The 21529-nt window shown below is 35.3% G+C and overlaps 1 long non-coding RNA gene across 1 annotated transcript; it reads left to right on the forward strand.

The window, feature by feature from the left end:
- Positions 1–776: 776 nt before the first annotated feature.
- Positions 777–19666, forward strand: LOC105739310. Its single transcript, XR_001115215.2, has 4 exons — positions 777–832; positions 3317–3380; positions 18674–18854; positions 19449–19666. It is a non-coding gene; the product is annotated as an uncharacterized LOC105739310 (long non-coding RNA).
- Positions 19667–21529: the final 1863 nt, after the last annotated feature.

The following is a 21529-nucleotide window of genomic DNA, read 5'->3' on the forward strand; positions in this document are numbered from 1 at the left end:
AGAGAAAGTTTGCTAACCCTGACATAGTATTTCACGGTGGTCAGATTTTTGTAGCTGTGTAATCAAAGGTATTCCACTTGTCTGTGTTTATGCTTTGTATATTTTTAAATGTATATTCATCTGGAATACATCTGTGAAGCACAAGAAATAACATTTAGTCTTTTCTCCTATTAAATTGCCTTAACAAAGAATAATTGATTAAAATGTTCTGAAGGCTCACTCTGTGCTAGTCAATTTGCCAGGAGTTCTACATGCATTACACTACTTAATTTTTACAACACTGTGAGGTAGTCAATTCTCACTTTTTTATGAGGTCACTGAGACTTATGAAGGCTATGGAACTTCCTCAAGGTCATGCAGAATCAGAATGCAGACAAGTTTGATTGCAAAGCTCAAGTCTATTTAACCACTATATTACACTCTGTGCACAGAACAAAATGTCAATAAGAAATTTTACTTGGTTTTACCTAGGTTTTAAAGATCTAAGCAGGTAATTTTTTCAAAGTTTATCCAGATTTTCTGAATCTTCTTATAAAGGAAAAATATCTTATGCCTGCATAAATGAAAGGAGACCAAGATTACTGACTTATTCATTTAGCAAATACATAGCGAGCCCCAATCCTCCACTAGGCATTGTGCTAAATACTAAGGATATAGTAGTGATAAGAAACATAATCCTTTACCTCACAGGCTCTGCTCCTAGTGGGGAGACAAAAGAAAAGCAGAAAAAGACGACAACACAATGGGCTGAAATGACCATAATACAGGTATGTGCCAGGTACTGAGAGAAGATGAAGGCTTCACGAATGTATTTGAAACCCAGACTTGATAGGTGAATAGCGATCAGCCCTGATGGAGATTTGGACTCTGGCCATGACGTTTTTGGAACTGCCTTGGGATACAGAAGTGTTTTTGTACAATTCCTGACTCTGCAAGCTTGTGTTTTAGTTGGGGGATGCAAGCTAGAATGTGTAAAATATCCATTAATAATACAAGATATCTTATGAGTAAGTGCTAAATTGCATGGAACAGCATAAAAGTACAATAGCAATTGAGAGATGAAGCGAATGAACAGAGCATGGTGGGTAGTCAGCGGGAAGGAGGGATGGAAGTTGAATGTTTAAAATAAGCAGAACCTGGCTAAATGAGGAAGAGGGGATGTTGAGGGGACTCAGTATTTTCGGTGACCAACTGAAGCAGGGATAGTGTCCACAAGCTCTTGACTCCGAAGGAGACTGGCCTCGATAAAATCAGTGCTAAAAATAGCGGGAGAGAAAGGTCTATTGGAAGCTTTGGGCAAAAATGTAGTTTTGAGAAGACAGGAAGAAATAAGAATACAGTTATCTGGGCGGGGTGCAGTGGCTCACGCCTGTAATCTCAGCACTTTGGGGGGCCAATGTGGTTGGATCACTTGAGGTCAGGAGTTAAGAGACCAACCTCGCCAACGTGCTGAAACCCCGTCTCTACTAAAAATAGAAAAATTAGCTGGGTATAGTGGCTCGCGCCTGTAGTCCCAGCTACTCGGAAGGCTGAGGCAGGAGAATTGCTTGAACCCAGGAGGCGAAGGTTGCGGGGAGCCGAGATCATGTCATGTCACTCCAGCCTGGGTGACAGAGTGAGACTCCATCATCCTGATAATAGGTGATTTGTGAAGAGCACAACATAATCTGAGGTAAGTGAAAAAAGACCAAATGCATTAAATAAATCATTGCTGTAGACAATTTTTAAAAATTCGATTAATATAATTTGATCCCAAAATAATTGGTATTCATGCCACACTGAAGTGAAGAGGCTGCACAGTACTTTAAAAATGAATTGATATTTTCAAGTAAATAATTCCAGTTTATTATTTAATAAGGGTACCTACCTTACTGTGTATCTGACACTGTGAATAAAAGCATCTACGACTGATCATCACCTCTCTAGCTTTCACTCTAATAGAGGAAGCAAGGAGTAAATGAAATTATCACACAATGACCCCTACATTTAACAACTAGGTAAGAATTCCAAATCAGAAGCAATCACTAGGAGAGTTCATCATAAATGATGCTGGCCTAGGAGTAGAGGAAATTGAGGAAGGTTTTATTCTGATTAAGTGAGATTTAAAGGGAGCTGAAAAACAAATAAATGTTGCTGAGGCAAAAGGCAGGTACGTGTTGTGGACTGCGTAAGGAAGAAGCATCCAGGCTAAAGAAGTAGCATGTACAAATCCCTGGGCAGTAGGGAGAACAGAGTATTCTAGCTTGTGAGTTTATTTGAAATGTGCAAGATACATTTGGAGTAGTCACTAATGGTCTCAAATTCCTACTGCTGAAGTAAAATTTCAGCTTCACAGACAAGAACACATGGTTTTATTATTCAGATGTAAAATCTGTACATCTGGCACAAGCAATATAAGTAGGTAGGGTATAAATAATTTGAAAATGCTAGACCATTTTTAAAATTGTATGTTTCTCTGCCTGAAAATAGTACTTCTTTTTTTCTTTCTACCTGGAGACAAAAGAAAGATAACTTATACATCTAAAGTTCTGGGTAGAAATAGATTTGGTCTTAAAATTAAACACACATAGTTAGGATTATTTGATCTAGATTAAATAACCACTCCTATATTGATTAATGTAGCTCTTACATAAACTTCATCTCCTTTTCCTTCATCTGTTCCATTTATTTGCTTTTTTGGTAAACTTGCTTATTTTTGAATGTGATTTAAATACTGTTTTTAGAAATCATGAAAACAAATGTTAAAATTGTTTTTGATTAAAAACTTACATTTTGTTCTGCTGCTCATAAACTTATGAGATCAAAATTTTAATCTTCTATCTGGAACCTAGATGGCTGTTTTTTAGCAACATGGGAAGGAAATATTTATGAATACAAACTTTGTGCAAGGCGCTGTGCCAGGCACCACTGTGGGGAATATCACCCCATTTTCATCAAGTTGCTCATAGTCTAGATGTGAAGCCTAAACTTAAATTATATATGTAATTATATATCCTATAGAGATGAATATTATGTATGAAATAAAAATGAAAAGAGAAAAACTTATCTGGGGAAGAAGTTGGTCTGTAGTGTTCTGTATGAGAGCTTCATGGGTAAGAAAGCACTAGAGTTGGATCTTGAATTAGATTAGATTGGGATACAAGAAACCTATTAAATTAGTAGATGGGGTATTTATCCATGTCTATTAAATGTCAGAGTCCATATTTCCATCTAGTGTGCTACATTTTCTCCCTAATGGCATTTTTTAATATCATGATCAGTTTTGATAGAATTCTTCTATTATAAATACAATGTGTTTTTATTGTTTGTTTTTCAGGAATTTTACTTTAACAGAAGATATTGGTGAGGGCTTGAACACTGAGGAATTAATGAGAGATCAGGTAACCATCAACCTAAAAGAGCTTAGAGATCAAGCTAAAGGAGCTTGGTTATTGTCATTCTTTCAAGCCTTATTTTCATGAGATAATTTCTTCCAAGGGGCATTAAGATTTGACTTTCTTAATCAGGTCATGATGTGGCCTGCTTGCTTATATGAGAGGTTTTTAGTGCAAAGTGAATTAAGTTCATAGAAGAGCATGCTGCTGCTTGAACTTATGAAAAGTTTAGCTTTTAATTTGAACAAGAGTATTTTACTAGAGGCAATGGTGATTTTAGACTATGCTGATTATTTACATATTTGAGGAAAAGTGAGTAGATTGTAGTTTTGCCATTTTGAGAAGACACAAATGTATATGTAGTCTAGTTTCATAGCGAATTCCTTTAAGAAACAGTGAAAGAGAAACTGATATAGAAAATACAATTAAGGCCTAATTATATATGTACCTAATGGGATAGGTGAAGGGATTAAGGAAAGAGAGAGAGAAAAACAGAGACCATGTGCATTTCAAGTGTAAACTGGCTATTGTTTTAGGGATTTGTGAAAGGATATTTGGAAATCAACTTTATCACTTCAATATGAGAAAGGATGCCAATAGAAATATAATACTTCGCAAAATTATTTTTGCACGTGGTGATAATCATCAGTAAGATTTACTTTTGATCCAATAGAACAGCAGAATAGTGTATCTTACAAATATGCTATTTTCTTCATGACATGATAAATTCTGTGAATTTTCGCAAAGTATCTCTCTCAAAAAACTGTGAGGTTTTAAGATTAGATAAGGTAAGTAAGATAATACAAGGAAGAAAAGAAAGAAATGAGAGCTAATAAAAATTAAATCATCAGTTTTCACACTCGAATATTGTTGGTCTTCACATGGAATGCCATGAATGATTAAACACATGAACAAAAATGCTATTGTGATCATTTCTCAATATTCACAAAAGACAGTTACAACAATCAAAATTTAATCTATGCTTAATACTACAATATTATTAGTACTTAGATTTTGAATATGATTCTTAACATGTTGAATGTTTTAAGAAAGGGCTTTATCACAAATGATGACAAAACTATTCATGACAGAATAATCTGAGATTATGGGAAGTTTCCTTATTTGTTCTTGTCTGTTAACTGTTGTTCAATTAATTTGTTAACCTGAGACTGAACATTAACTTCATATCTACTTGATAATAATGTTTAAAAATATATAATAACAGAAATTGAACACATTTTTACTAGACACTAGGAACTATTTTAAACCTAGGCGTTACTTTAATTCTCACACTATTCGTACAACATACAACACATCTATTGTAGTATAATCAGTAATTTCATAAATAAGAAACATAAAGCTTAAGAATTTAACACCTTTGAGGCAGTTAAGATGGTAAGTCATTGAGCTAGAGTTTGAACCCAGATCCCCCAAAATTTTAGCCATCAGGTTATACTGCCATCCATAGAAAGGACCACAAATAACCTACTCAGTAACTACAGAGGTCCCAGTAACTGGGTTACAGAACTTCAGAGAACCACTTACTAACTGAGCTAGTCATTTATTCTCTCGAAACTTCATGCTAATTATCTGTAATGCAGCATCCGTGTTAGTACTTACAACCTCTTAGGTCTGAAGTAATAATTTAATAATGTAATGCACAGAGGTAGTTTAATAGTTTAATTTCTATTATGCATGACCCTAAGTAAGTGAGCATTAAAATAGCTTTTATTATTATTCTTAGATTTATATATCTATGTTTATAAAACTGGGTACCTTAGATTTGTGTGGCACAGCAGAGCTTTCAAAATGTTTTCACACATAAAATATTCATACATATGTTATTTAACATTTTATGTATGTTTAATTAAGATAGGCTTAACATCCGCGATTTTAAGGCTTAAGAATGACATGTAAAATTCAGGTGCTGCAACTCAACTATCTTTTGGGGAAAAAAACACAGAATACACTTTTTTTTTAGGTTTGAGATTCAGTTCTGAAGAGTTTGCTGCTTTACCTACTGAATTCACTCACTTGAAATATGGCTTTCTTTCTATGATTCTGTGGAATTGGGAACCTCTGTTTTTATTCTAACAATGTAATACATTTCTAAATTAATATTATATGGACTTCTTCCCCCATCAAAAATTGCCCCCAATCAGAATAAATACACATCTCCCATACTTTGCCTACAATTTTACTTATCCCATTTGAGGAATGTATCTATTTTAAGAAAAACAAGAAACATAACCTGATTGTGTTTCTTGGGGTCAGAATCGCATTCTTTGAGGATTTTCTGATCACAGTAGGTTCTCGATGAATTTTGCTAAAATTGTTGAACATAATTTGAGTAGCTACAAGCTTGGGAGCTAACTATATAAAATTATATCCATGCCATCAAATGACTTGCAATTTTATTGGTTAGAATTCTCTTTGAAACAGCTTTTTTTCCAAGACTTTGATAAATGTAATGAATCTTTTTAGAAAATATAGAGAAATGTAGATTATTGTAACAAATGCCAAGATACTAATCTTGATTTTCTTAATTGTCTTCATTGCCAAAAAATTATTGCTTCCATGAAGCTATGCATGTCCGTCTAATTCAAGTTTATGTATGTTTCCTAAAATGTGTACATTTCTATTCAATGTATAATATTAACTTTGGATTTTATTCTTTACATAAAGAGTGTTATACTGTACCTATTAATTTTTTTCATTTTATTTTTGAGATTAGCCATGTTAATGGACATAGATCTATTTCACTTTAATTGTTGAACAGTATTACATGATTGTAAAATATTGTATTTTGTTTATTCCCCTGGTAATGGGAACAAAATGAACAATAATAAACAACGTTTAATAATATATTCGTGTACAGGTCTCCTTGCTGACATAAGTAGGAGTAGTTCTAACAAATATACTTTTGAGTGAAATTGCTGGATTGAAGGATGTATGTGTTTTCAACTACTTTGGTGTCAGACTCCTTTTGCTCACATTCCATATTCATAGTCAGAAAATCCAAACTGTTGTACCTGTGAAAAATGTCTAGGCATGACTCTTTTTATCATTTCTACTTGTCACTGTGGTCTGGACATCCTCTTGATAAGTTACTGCACCAGCAAACTAACTGGCCTCTTTGCATCCACCCTTCCTCCTACAGACCATCTCCCACACAGCAGCCCAGGGGATACTTCTAGAACTTAATTCAGATCCTATTACTTTTCTGTCCCAAGCCCCATAAGGGCCACTAATTCATTGAGAGTAAAAGACAAAGATGTTATAATAATTTACAGCCCATAGCCACAACTCAAGATTGCTTTGTTTACTTGTTTTCCTTTTTCTTCTTCTCTAAACGGTACATGGAGACTTTCCCTCCACCTTCATCCCCATTTCTGACAATGGGAATCATGAGTCCTTCCTCTCTTCCTGAGGGCGTGGTATTTTGTGGTCCCTGTTTAATGTGGGTTTGGTTTCCCATGGGGTTCCCAGCCCCACATGGCTGGCACTGACTTTGACTTTCCTCCTTCTGCCCAGCAGAGCAACAAACCTCAAAGCTCGGTTTACTTAGATTAGCAGATACTCAGGGAAAAAACAGTTAAATGCTACTGTGATCTTTATTTTGCTGGGTTTCCACTCTCTTTTATAGTATAGCTGGTTATTCCCACCAATCCTGTCAACACTTGGCCTCTTAAAGAGTTTTATTTTTAATTTTTTAAAATCACCCTTGCTTACTAAACTTACTTTTTAAAGACAAAAAAAAACCCATCATGAACATATTCTTTATCAATAAATGAATATGATAGTCCCAATAATTTTAAACAACCATAAACAATTTGCTTCTCCAGAAAATCAAGGGCTCTAGTCTCCGAGAGGGAGAGTGATCCACTCTGGTTGAACACATCAAATACTGAATTATTATTATTTTAACTGTCATTTTAGTAGTTCCTAGATCTGCAGAAGCTTGTCAGAAATGAAAATGTTATGTGATTATTACATTATTTAGTGCCTTGTGTGAATAAATGTTTTCATTTTCCCCTATTTGGACTATCTAAATAGTCTAGAACACTTGTAGCATCTGTTTGAATTTTCGATAGCCTTGGAAAGAAAGCACCAAAATGACATTATGATGGCAACATAAATAAAGACACAAATAAGTATCTACTTTAGATAGCTTTCCTTTTATATTTTTATTTAACTGGAAAGATATGAAAACAAAAATGTAAAAATCTCCCATAAATTTCTCACTAAAAAAATATTAAACACAACAAGAAAAATGGTGTTATTTCTTTTTTGGCCTTCCCATTCTAACACCAAGAGAAAACAGCTGCTAATAACATGCTACAGGTTTCTGGATTTCTTCATGCATGTTTACACATACTTTTTATAAAACTTAGATCATATTACATAAACTATCCTGCATACTGCTTTTTTTCACTTTAAGCGGTTATCGTAGTAAATGCATACATTTAATTTTTCAAATTATGAATAGTACAGTAATACTAGAATAAGTATTAGACATATGTGGAATTAGAATAAGACATATGTCAGCACAAAAATAATTAATACACACAGATGGAATTACAACTTAAAAACCACTTTATAAATTATTTTCAGTTAATATTATTTTTGTTTTATTCTCGGAAATATTTACTATGGAAAACGCAGATGTCCTCTTTTTTTTCAACTAATAATATAAGGGCTATATTTATATAGTCGTGTTTGTTTATAATATCATTTGGATAATTTGGTATTATGAATATACCTCCACTTACTTCAGTGCCTATAGTCAATTTTTTTCATTTCCTATCATAATTTAGTAATATGCATTTACATAAAAGATTTCCATATATCTTAACATATAAAACTACAGTATGTGAAAATGATCACTGTAAAGTTTTTCTATAATGTATTAATTGGTCATAGCAAAATCATTCCTACTCCTTTGCCTCAGAAAATGATTAGAAGTGAGAGTTTAGACCTGCAGCATCCAATATGGTCACCAGGAGCCATGTGTGGTATTTGGGAATGTGAAATGGGGCAAGTTCAAACTGAGTAGTGTTATAAGAGTAAAATACACATTGGATTTCGATGACTTAGTATGAAGGAAAGGAATATTAAATATCTCATGAATCATGTCATATTGATTTTATTTGAAATGAAAATAATTTTGAACACTAGGCAAATAAAATATATTTTGAAAATTACCTTAATCTTTAATTATTTTTGAAATGTGGCTACTAGAAAATCAACAATGCATTTGTGGCCCACATTATATTACTTTGGACAGTGCTAGTACAATTTTTAAAATTAATATACCTCTTGTCTTTGAGACATAAAAATGCAAAATCAACAAAGAAGGAGGTAACCTACTGAAGCAATTTACTGATCTAGATGTGGCCAAGAACTTTTCCAGAGACCCACGGAACCTACTGCAGATTCCAGAATCAGGAAAGTGAAAACTTGCACAGCTGATAGCACACACTTCTATATTCTTTCATTTTGTTCCCTATGTGATCCTTAAGAACAAGCTAGTTGAACAGATACACAGGGCCTATGCAACTGAAAATTTCTGTACTTCACTTGTATGCAAAAAGGATGAATGACAAGCAAGAAAACTTAAGTATTTATTCACTGAAAACCAAAACTGCTTCTGGGTCATGCATAGATTGAATCCAGTTTTCTGGATTCAAAGATGGTCTTAGACTGTTTGGGGTGTCATAACAAAATTCCTTAGACTGGGTAATTTACAAAAAAATAGATATTTATTACTTGCAGTTCTGGAGGCTGGGAAGTCCAAGATAAGTCACCAGCAGATTGAGTGTTTGGTGAGAGTCAGTTGCTCTAAACAGCACCTCACATGGCAGAAGGGCAAAAGGTCTCCCTCAATCCTCTTTTATTAGGGCAGAAATCATATTCAGGAGGGAAGAGCTCTTCCCTCCTGACCTAATCACCTCCTAAAAGTTTCATTTATTAATACTGTCACTTGAGGATTAAGTGTTAATCTATAAATTTTAGGGGACAAGCATTAAAATCACAGCATTCTGTCCCTGGCCCCCTAAAGTTAACATCCTTCTTATTTGCAAAATACATTTACTTCATTCAAATACTCCAAAAGTCTTATCTTATTCCAGCATCAACTTTAAAGTCTAAGACCAAACATGCATCTAAATAAGATACGAGTGAAACTTAAGGTTGTGATTCATTCTGAAGCAAATTTCTTCCCAGCTGTGAGCTTGGGAAATCAAACAAGTGATGTGTTTCCAAAATACAATGGTGAAACAGACATACATAGACATTCCCATTTCAAAAGTGAGAAAAAGTAAGAAAGCAAGAGGTACCTGATCTCAAGAAAGTCCAAAATCCAACAGGGCAAACAACAGGCCCAGGAGAACTGTGGAGGGAAGAATATTCCCAAGACAAGAGACCAGCAGAGCTACCAGTGTGCAACTCCTGCTTGGGAGAGATGCAGGAGTGTGACTTCCATGTATCAGAGCTGCTGTACGAGCTGTGCCCAGCAAAACCATGGGGATATCGCTGCCTGGAGCCTTGAGGGCCCATTTACCACCCCGGTTTCTTTGGAAGGTTGAGACATCAAGTGGGAGATTATTCTTAAGCTTCAAGTCTCTCTGGAGTATTATTTGAAACCTAAGTGGAGATAATTATGTGCCTAGAGCTTGTGTACTCTGCATGCCAGCAGAAATAGCACCTTTCAAACACTACCGAGGTACATTAGCTGTGCCCTCTGGAGGGGCAGCTGGAAGCGCACTTCTACCTGCTGGAGTCACAGGTAGGGTAGACCTTTCAAATCACTCTGCCTCTGAAGACCCTGGAATTCTGGGCCTGTGATGGGAAAGGTAGTCCTGAAGCTCTCTGAAAGGCCTTACGGTCATTCTGGGTTTGTTTGTTTGTTTGTTTTTGTTTTTTGAGACAGAGTCTTGCTCTGTAGCCCATGCTGGAATGCAGTAGCACAATTCCACAATCTTGGCTGTCTGCAACCTCTGCCTCCCAGGTTCAAGTGATTCTCATGCTTCAGCCTCATGAGTAGCTGGGACCATAGGCATGTGCCACCACACCTGGCTAATTTTTTGTATTTTTAGTAGAGACAGGGTTTACCATGTTGGCCAGGCTGGTCTTGAATTCCTGGCCTCAACTGATCTGCCTGCCTCAGCCTCCCAAAGTGCTGGAATTAAAGGTGTGAGCCACCGTGCCTGGCCCAGGGTCATTCTTTTTTTTTTCTTGAGTAGCAGCACCTAGATTCTTTCTATTCATACAAATCTCCTTATTCAAGAGTTGCTTGCAAGGTTTGCTTGGCCACATCCTTGGTGTTCTCTCTGAAACTCCCTTTTTCATATTTTACAATATGGTCAGGCTAAGAATTTTTCAAATCTTAAATACTGATTCCTTTTGATTATAAATTCCATTTTTAATTTGTTCTGTCTTCTTCCATTTTACTGTAAATAATCAAGAGAGGCCACTCCATACCCTCAACCTCTCAACACCTTGCTTAGATATTTATTCTGCCAACTATCCAATTTCATCACTTCCGCAAAGCACTAGAGCACTAACACGACTCAACCAAGTTCTTTGCCACTTTATAAAAAAGGATGGCCTTTCCTTCAGTTTCCAATAACATGTTCCTTAGTTGCAGCTGAAACTTCACCAGAATAGTCTTCACTATCCACATTCCTACCAACATTCTGATCATGACCACTCAAGCAATCTCTTAAGACTAAGACTTTCTCTATAGCTTTCTTCTGAGCCTTCACCCAAATCGCCCTTAATGCTCCATTCATGATGATATAGGCTTTTTCTAGTATGTACCTCCAGCCTCTACCAATTAACCAGTTCCAATGCCACTCCACATTTTAAGATATTTCTTACAGCAAATACAGTACCCCCATTTCTTTGTACCAATTTCTGTCTTAGTCCATTTTGGCTGTTATAGCAAAATACCTTCAACTTGGTAATTTATAAACAATAAAAACTTACTGCTCACAGTTCTGAAGACTGGAAAGGCCAAATCAAAGCACCAGCAGATTCAGAGTCTGGTAAGGGTCTGCTTCTCCTAGACAGTGCCTTATAGCTGTGTTCACACATGGTGGAAGGGCAAAAGATCTCCCTCAAGCCTCTTTGATAAGGACACTACCCCCTTTATGAGGGCAGAGACTTCATAATCTAATCACCTCCTAAAGGCCCTACCTCTTAATACTGCCACATCAGAGATTAGGTTTCAATTTAAAATTGTGGAAGAATAAGCACTCTGAACACAGCAAAAATGTTCATATAAGTGTCACTGGAATTCCTTATGAATCAAAGAGAGATTTCAAACAAGTTTTAGTTTTCATTATAATATAGCTTACTGTTTCCCCAATATTGAAAATTAACTACCCAAAGAGTTGATATACAAAATATCTTCAGAAATCAGAGTATTCGGTTAGTTCACTTTGTTTCCAAACAAATTGAATAACAGGTGTGTCCAATTATTTAGAATATTTTTAAATTTAGCTTTGGAGAGAAGAAGAGTGGTTTAAGAAAACCTAACACCTGATAATAAAAGTATTTGAATTCATAGCTCTCCTTGGTTAGATGACTTTTACAAACTGCTTACATTTCTCGATCTCTGCTCTTCAGATAAAAAAGTCAAGTTTGTACTAGAACAGCAAAAATGCTGTGGTTATAAAGTGTTCTGTAGTACAAAATCTTAAAGAAATGCAACTAAGAATATAAACTGTAGAAATGGAAGAAGGTTTAGGTAACAGTCAAGTATCCTCATCCAGAGGTCCTCCCCGGGAATTTCCAGGGATTACAAAGGATTCCATTTTGAAAGTTTTCTGTACTGAGCTTATCTGAGTGGCAGTATAAGCTCTCAGTATCAAATAAAAATTGAGCCCTGAATGAAGCATTTGCCATTTGTCATTCCTAGCATTGCTGTACCTTTTAATGCAGTTTATCATTTTAAAAGATGACATTGCTGATTAAGTTTTATCATTAAAATATCAAGAAAAATATTCACCCATCATCTGCTCACCTAACCCCCTCTTTCCCATTGGTTATTCTAGGCGTCCATGATCGTCCTATAGATACCTAGTGAAGGGGGTAAATTTTAGGTAACAATGCTTGCCACATGGTCCTCTATATTGAACCTAAGCTGATTGTACCTGAAACAAATGTAATTCAGAGGCAACAACAAAACAAATAGATCGACCAGTGCCATTATGTTCTGATATCACACCAAAATATGAATTTAGCCTATCAGCTTTCTTCTCTTGAGAATATGAACTCAGAATTAATAACAAAATGAACATATTTTAAGTGGAAAACTATGATGTAGAGACGAGCCCTGAGGTGGGGTAGAGAATATGGAAGGGTTTTTTAAAAAGTGAATAGATAAGATAAAAATAGAAGGGAAGATCTCATGAGAGAAACATTAAGCTGTGATCAATTTTATTTGGAGTAACACTTTCTTCCAAAAGGTACCATGAATAAAGTATGCATCACCAATTATGTTGCTCATTAATAATCACACAACTGTAAGATGAGCATATATTTTGGATTTGGCCCTACCTTTTACTGTATATGAATCTGCATTTCTTGTGAAATGGGGACAATAATACAGTTGCTATGGGATTCCATTGGAAATCAAATGAAATAATGTAGGCAAAGAATCTTTTGACTACATTATTTCTAAAATTCTAAATAGAGTTCTAAAAAGACCTTTAGAATATATTAATACTCAATTCTCAACAAACAATCTTATTAAATACCTTGCTTTTCATTGGGAAACATTTTGGCATTACTCAAATTTGAACAGGAAGATAAATTCTGAATCTACAGAATGTGTGTCATAATCTACAGAGATAGACCACGATATTTTAAAAGACAGTAAATTTTTAAGGAAACCAGATCTTAGCTGAAAAAAATTTTGCCTCTTTTATGACATGACAGTTGAAGTTCTCTAATTCTCTTAATGAATTTCACCTGCAACAAAATAGGTGGCAGTATACTGAGCAGAACAATAAAACTGTTCTATGCCACCACTTTTCAGTAGTGGACTTTTGACTATGTTTAATAAGTAATTTCTTACCAAAAAATGATGTTATAGTAATAGAATATGATAACCAGAAATGTGGCTTATACTACACAAAAAAACTATTTCTCAGGTTTAAGCAGTTCTATTGTTCAAAATAAATACACTAAAACATGATATAAATCAAGCTTTTTTGATGTTCAAAAATAGTTTTTGACTGAAGGAGTGATAATATTCAGCCCTTATTACTGATGTAATTATAAACATCCTTGAAACATTCATATGAAGATGATCACAGGAAAATAAGGCATAGTACAAAACTTGAGCTTGGGCAAGAAACATCACAATGTGAGACAGCTAGTGCCTTAAAAGTGATGCCACGGTGAACACTCTGGGGAATGAAACAGTTCAAATATTCAAAAATTCAGAAAAGAAATTATGCCTCACCTATGTGAAGCCCTATATGTCCTTTTTGACACAGCACAAGGAAATTCTAAGGGGATTGGGAATTGGTGCAGAAGGAAAAGAGGAAGGAAATTAATGCATTTTCACCTTCTCCCACTTTATCACTGGGCTAGGGGATGACTCATGTATATCTTCTTGAAATATCCATTGTCATCAATAAAATGAATTTGAAGTAAATGTAAAGTTTTATCAATAAAGCAATATTGAAATTAGAATCGCACTGATTTCCTGTGATTATTTCCAAGATGCTGAATAATCTAGATGAACGGAAGAAAAAAATGCCAATGAGTTCACCCTTAAATATATTCAGAGAGAAACTTTCAAGAAACCAGACTCAATAAAAAAAAGTAATGAAACATGAGACTAACATAATACAGGATAACTAAAAACTCATCCAGTTCTCAAAAGGTTCACATATGAGGAATACTGTTCACCTGCCTGATGGTGCATTTCCTTTTTGCTTACTCTACGAGCATGAAATCAAGCAAGCAAGACAAACGTGTCTTTTTTATATTGTGTGCTTAATAAGCAGTGATCCGTTCTAGTCACTTACAAACTCTAGTTGAGCAGATCGGATCCCAGTCTTCCAAATGTTTACAAATGGTGATAACACTGGTAGGATTAAGCTCCACTGGATACATCACATCTTTTTGTACATAATACATGTTTCTGGATTTCTTTATGCATGTTTACATGTACTTTTTATAAAACTTATGTCATGTTGCATAAGCTATACTGGGTACTGCTTTTTTTTTCACCTTTCAGGGCTATTATAGTAAATGCATATATTTAAGTAATTTTTCAAATTATGAATTGTACAGCAATACTAGAATAAGAATGAGACATATGTGGGATTAGAAGATGACATACATCAGCACAAAGAAAAAATAATACCCAAAGATGGAATTACAATTTAAAAACTGCTTTATAAATTATTTTCAGATAATATTATTTTTGTTTTCTTCTCAGAAATATTTACTGTGGAAAATGCAGATGGTGCAGGTTGGTGAAAGAGTAATTGCGATTTTTGCATTGCTGAAATTTGCTGTTTGATATTGGAACACATTCTTAAATGTGGTTATGTTTACATCATTTTAATGTGCATTTCTCACTTTTTTTTTTGCTAATGACTTATTACTTGTTGTTTATTTTATATTTATTTTAGACTATGGAAATGATGTTAGACAAAAAGCAAATCTGAGCGATTTTTTCTCTCTTTTTTTTTTTTTTTTTGAGACAGAGTTTTGCTATGTCATCAGGCTGGAGTGCAGTGGCATGATCTCGGCTCACTGCAACCTCTAACTCCCTGGTACAAGCGATTCTCCTGCCTCAGCCTCCTGAGTAGCAGGACTACAGGCGCCCGCCACTACGCTCAGCTAATTTTTGTATTTTTAGTAGAGACAGGTTTCACCATGTTGGCCAGGATGGTCTCGATCTCCTGACCTCGTGATCTGCCCACCTCAGCCCCCCAAACTGCTGGGATTACAGGCATGAGCCACCGTGCCCGGCCGCGATTTTCTTATTTGAGTTCAAAATGGGTAATAAAGCAGTGGAGACAACTCACAACATCAACAACACATTTAGCCCAGGAACTGCTAAGCAACGTACAGTGCAGTGGTTGGTCAAGAAGTTTTGAAAAGGAGGAGAGCCTTGAAGATGAGGTGTGTAGTGGCAGGCCATTGGAAGTTGACAACAACCAATTGAGTGCAATCGTTGACGGGGATCCTCTTACAGTTACACAAGAAGTTGCTGAAGAATTCAACATCTACCATTCTATGGTCATTCAGCATTTGAAGCAAATTGGAAAGGTGAAAAAGCTCCATAATTGGGTGCCTCATGAGCTGAGCGAAAATCAAAGAAATCATTGTCTTGAAGTGTTGTCTTCTCTTATTCTATGCAACAACAATGAACCATTTCTCGATCAGATGTGACATGAGTGGCCAGGTGTGATGGCTCATGCCTGTAATCCCAACACTTCGGGAGGCCATGGTGGCTGGATCACCTCATGTCAGGAGTTCGAGACCAGCCTGACCAATATGGCGAAACCCCATCTCTACTAAAAATACAAAAATTAGCCGTGTGCAGTGGTGTGCGCCTGTAGTCCCTCCCAGCTACTCAGGAGGCTGAGACAGGAAAATTGCTTGAACCCAGGAGGTGGAGGTTGCAATAAGCCGAGATCGTGCCACCGCACTCCAGCCTGGGCGACAGAATGAGACTCTGTCTCAAAAGAAAAAACAAACAAAAAAACAACTAAAAAAAAAATGTGACATGTGATGAAAAGTGGATTTTATACAGCAATCAGCAATGACCAGCTCAGTGGTTAAACCAACAAGAGGCTCCAAAGTACGTCTCAAAGCCAAACTTGCACCAAGAAAAGGTCATAGTCCCTGTTTGGTGGTCTGCTGCCAGTCTGATCCACTACAGTTTCTGAATCCCGGTGAAGCCACTATATCTGAAAAGTACGCACAACAGATTGATGAAACGCACTGAAAACTGAAACGGACTGAAAACTGCAATGCCCGCAGCCGGCATTGGTCAACAGAAAGGGCCCAATTCTTCTCCACGACAATGCCCGACCACACGTTCGTTGCACAACCAATGTTTCAAAAGTTGAATGAATTGGGTTACAAAGTTTTGCCTCATCCACCATATTCACATGACTTCTCGCCAACTGAATACCACTTCTTCAAGTATCGCGACAACTTTTGTTAGGAAAAATGCTTCCATGACCAGCAGGATGCCAAGCATGCTTTCCAAGAGGTCGTCAAGTCCCAAAGAATGATTTTTACACTACAAGAATAAACAAACTTATTTCTCGCTGGCAAAAAGGTGTAGATTGTAATGGTTGCTATTTTGACTAATAAAGATGTGTTTGAGCCTAGTTATAATGATTTAAAATTCACGGTCCAACCGCAATTACATTTGCACCAACCTAATAAACTGATGTCATGTATGGACAGTCTGTAAGGGAAGAATGCTCCTCTGAGGTGTCACAACACAAGTCATTTACATTAGAGCTCAGAGACATCTACTAAATACAATTAATGTTTGACTTATGTTTCATAAGTTTTTTTTAAAAATTACAAAACAAAAATATCACAAAATTAAATAACTATGCAAGGCATACTTGAAGTCATGAAATAATCTCAGGAGAAAGAAAGAGTAAAGGGTAAAGGCAACAACAGCATAGGTGATTTAAGGCACTTCTTTTTCCTAAACATGCTTGTCTTCCAATCTTTTAATCATTGTTCTGGCATGTAGCCCAAGGTAAAGAATAATGTTTTGAACAGTTCTCTGCAGCTGTCTGAGTGCTCTAGGTGGATGGTGAAGGGGTTAAAATGTGCTATTCCTGCATATTGACTACTTAAGTTAAAGACACTTGAAAAATAGCAGATGTGAAAAGATCACGTTGACCTTGTGCTGTTTCTCAAAAGCAGAACAAGAAATTCCCATGTGAAAGGTGCTCTTCCTATGTTAGAAAGAGGCAACGTCCTTATCCTCAAGGACAGGAAGTCGAAACTGAGAGAATTCTATGCAGACGTTGCTAATATAACTCTGAAGTCTCCATATATAATTTAGTTGCTTCTTCACTTTTACTACTCTTTGTCTTATTCACTATATATAAGTAATAGATTCTAACTGTTTCTTTAGGTCTTTTTTTTTTTTTTTAACGAGGGCTCCCATGCCACATAAAACTTACATTTTGCTTTTCTCTTGTTAATCTAATTTTTGTAAATTTAATTCTCAGACCCAATCGGAATGCTAAGAGGATAGAGGTGGAGTTGTTCTGATCCTACAAAAGAGAGATGTGATACTACTAGGTGTTACGATTCACAGACCAGTTAACATTAATACATGTCTGCGTCTCTCTATGTTTAAAGTACATTCATTCTCATTAAAAGAATAAACATATAGCCATATGGAATATTTAGCATCCTGAATGTTAGAAACAGAAAGACAAAAATTTGTACTTTTAAGGATGGAGAAATGTTAAATTGTATTATTGAAGCAATGTTTCTATTGTCTATTAACATGGCAATTTTTTGGGGAAGAGTAACTATTTTTCTTTTTATTTTTTTGGAAAGTCCTTGAAAGAGACTTACAGAGACTCAGGTAAACACTTAAATGTTATGTTTGAGGCTGGCATGAAAACCCTTTTGCACTATGGTCATTTAAAGTAAGACTTTTTCTAAATATTAACCAGAGTCATTTTCCAGATTATTTAACTCTGTGGCTAAATGTGCTATGAGAAATGAAACTTCTGACTCTTAGGCTGCAGTGTTAATGGACTGATTCCTTTTCCTTACAGCATATTGTGGATATTCTGTTCACGTGTTATGAAGAATAATGATAGCTTTATGCAATATATATTTTTGTAATCTGGGAAAATGTATATTACTTTATATCACATTTGATTTCTCATATAAATTACTGTAGCCCTTTGAAAAAACTTTGAAAATCCATCTTTGGAGTTCACCATATTAGTCATGGCTTTTAGTGTTCTTTATTTGTATTTTTTTGACAATAATGAAATTACTTAATGTCATTTCAAGTTCATCCCATTACATATACACATGAACTCAGAGCTGGGGTAATTCACTTATGTAGCTCAACATCTCCTTTGTTACAGATGGTAAACGTGCAGATTTCTCCCTCCAGGAAAGAAACTCTTTCATAAAATAACTGGATATTCTGCTCATCTTTTTCTCTTACTGATGCTTTTGTATTGTTATTACACCCTGTCAGATTAGTAATTAGCATGCAACCTCCATATGACATAAATGCATTTCTCTTGCTTTCTTAAAAGCCCCTTTAGCGACTCAAAGCATATTATAACTCCAGCTGGTCAAAAGAGAGGAAATAAATAATATAACAGGAACAACTGCAAGAGCAAGTGCAGCATCAGGTTGGTGCATTTCTTTTGATCAAAAGGTCGAATTGCAACTGGTCTTTGAAGGGTGTGCTGGTGACAGTGTGCAACCTTTGCAGTAAGTATTTTTTTCATTACTTTTTAATAACTAATTGAATTAATAGCCTCAGTCACAATCTGAGGGAGGAAATTAGCTGAAGAAAGAGAAAACCCTGTGACAAACCTTCTGAAAAAGGGAAAAATAAAAGGGTTAATCCATAGGTCAACCTTAAGAGGGACTAAAGATCCCAAAAAAACTGACCAAAGAGTCTATGCCTACTAGAGTCAGTTTGAAATTATGTAGATTAGAAATGGGATTACAGGAACAAATTGCTAATTCATACCCATATAGGGAGGAAAATTCAGTCTGCTTGGATTATCTTTTTCAAAAGGAAAATAATTCAAAAAGCAATAATCAAGGTGAAAGTATTCTGTGAAATTTCTATACTGAATAGAATTGGTTATTTAATTCGCAAAGTTCAGTGCAAAATGAAAGTGCAAGTTTGCTTATTCAAAGTTTTTAAGAATTTCAAATTGTCAAAATAGTGATAGCAGAGCCTTAAACTGGTTGGGGGAGGGGAATGCAGTGAGGATAGGTGTGGATAATGGGGAGTGGGGTTCTAAGTGGGACTATACAGGTTGCATGTCTATGAATCTGGTCTTGCTCCTGCAGGTAGCTCCTGGACTGGCCCTAGACTGCTGTCAAATTAAACCAGCACTGTAAAGAAGAGAGCAAGTTGAATGAAGTTGAATGAAGGGGCATCTTAATTCCAATTCTGGCTCTAATGCTGACTGTAAGTATGACCCTGGATGAGTTATTCACTCTCTCAGTCTAAGTCACCTCATCCACAAAGCAGGGATCACAATAAATGAATAGCACCTTTCAAAGAACCCACCATATATACTGAGTGTTCAACAAATACTGTGTTCATCATCTAACATCATAACACATTGAGCATCCATCGAAGCAGAAGTAGTTTGCACCTGGATATTTCTGTTTCTTTTGTTTGCTATCCTACTGGTGTTTTATTTAAATTTAGTGTGGCAATGTGAAAGAAAATTACTGCTCTTCTGCTATTTAGTTAGCATTTTTATGCTTTTTAAAAAAATATTGCAATAAAATTAATAAAATTTGAGTTCAGTCTTTCCTATTTAACTAATATTATCTAAAAATAACTACCTCCCAGGACCACATTATACAGCAACATATAATAGCTGCCCAGGGGCAGCTATCTGAATTGTTGAGAAAATTCTACAAAGAAAGTACCTTCCTCTGGACATCATACCTATTCATATTGCCAGTGTCAGGGATGCTTACCATGGTTATAATAACATGATACTGATCATCAGTACACAGCAAATGAACATACTTCCTCAATTCTAATAAAGCATCAATTGGGACACATGGGCCATAAAAATGACTAATAGCCTTTAGATGGGGAGAAAAACAATTAAAATGCCATCATATTACATGTACAAATGAATTTAAAAATGCAGTCTGATTCCCAAAATACTAAGCTATATTATACACGTTAGTACTGAGGAAGTATGTCAGGACATTCCATTGACCTATGATATAATTATTAAGTTTTGTTCATTTATTGACCTTATGAAAGTTTGTTCTTTTATTTGCTTATATATATTTTTACATATATATAATATATCCCATTTATATATATATATTTCCCTATATATCCTATACATATAAGTATTTTGTATATGTGCCTCTCTCCATATGTATAATGTAGATTACATCAATAACATTCTTCTGACTTGTTTTGATAATAGGAATTATTCCTTCCTTTATTCATTCTAAAGATATTTATTGAGTACCTTCTATGTGCCAGGCACTTTTTTAGTAATTTGGGATAGGAGAAAAATCCCTGTCCCATGGAGCTTACATTCTATTAGGGAAGATTCAATAAACAAAATGAGTAAATAAAGTAAGAACTTGGTAATGACAAGCAATGTAGAGAACTTTTCTCTTTTAAAGGAAATCTGGAATTCTGAAATTTGATTTTAGATAGGTGCTCAAAGATGATATGATATAGAATTCTTCCTTTGATATGCTAACATAAAGGGTGACTCCCCTGTACTATGACCTAGATTGTATATATCATGATCTTTTTGTTTGATAAGTGTCCACTGTCAGTCTTTTATTGTCCTGGGCATTTAAAATAAATAAAAAAATACTAAATCATGGTTGCACATTACAAAATATCAATTGAGAATAAAGAACAATACATCTAGACACTGGACAAGACATTTCATTAAGTGCTAAATTATTAGGTACAGTCTTAAGTGTTGACTACATTGGGAGAAGAATATACGCAATTCCTAGCAGATCCTGGGAGGCGCACCTCTTCTTAGAGTTAGGGGGAGAGACATGCTTTAATTAGGCGTGTGTATCCAGCTCACCTAGCAAACATTGAGAACCTCTAGGGATTGCTTATCTTTGATTCCCAACACCTTGTCTGGGATGTGGAGACATAAAAGATAATCAATAAAGAATTACAGAATGAAAGCATGACTCCTTCATTCCTTCAATCCATCTCTCATGGGATGGGGAGAACTTTTATAAGGAGGAGGTTCTTATTTTTAAGCAGATTATAATTATTTCTGAAAATTTTGTTATTTCTATAAGATTCTGTTCATATATTGACAAATCTATATCTACATTCTCTCAGATTATTGGGGGATATTATTCAAATTCTTCTTTAATGAAAGGAGCTTTATCCTTAATGTTTTGTTACA

Source organism: Nomascus leucogenys, chromosome 2 (genome assembly GCF_006542625.1).
Source record: "Nomascus leucogenys isolate Asia chromosome 2, Asia_NLE_v1, whole genome shotgun sequence".
NCBI classification, from domain to species: domain Eukaryota; kingdom Metazoa; phylum Chordata; class Mammalia; order Primates; family Hylobatidae; genus Nomascus; species Nomascus leucogenys.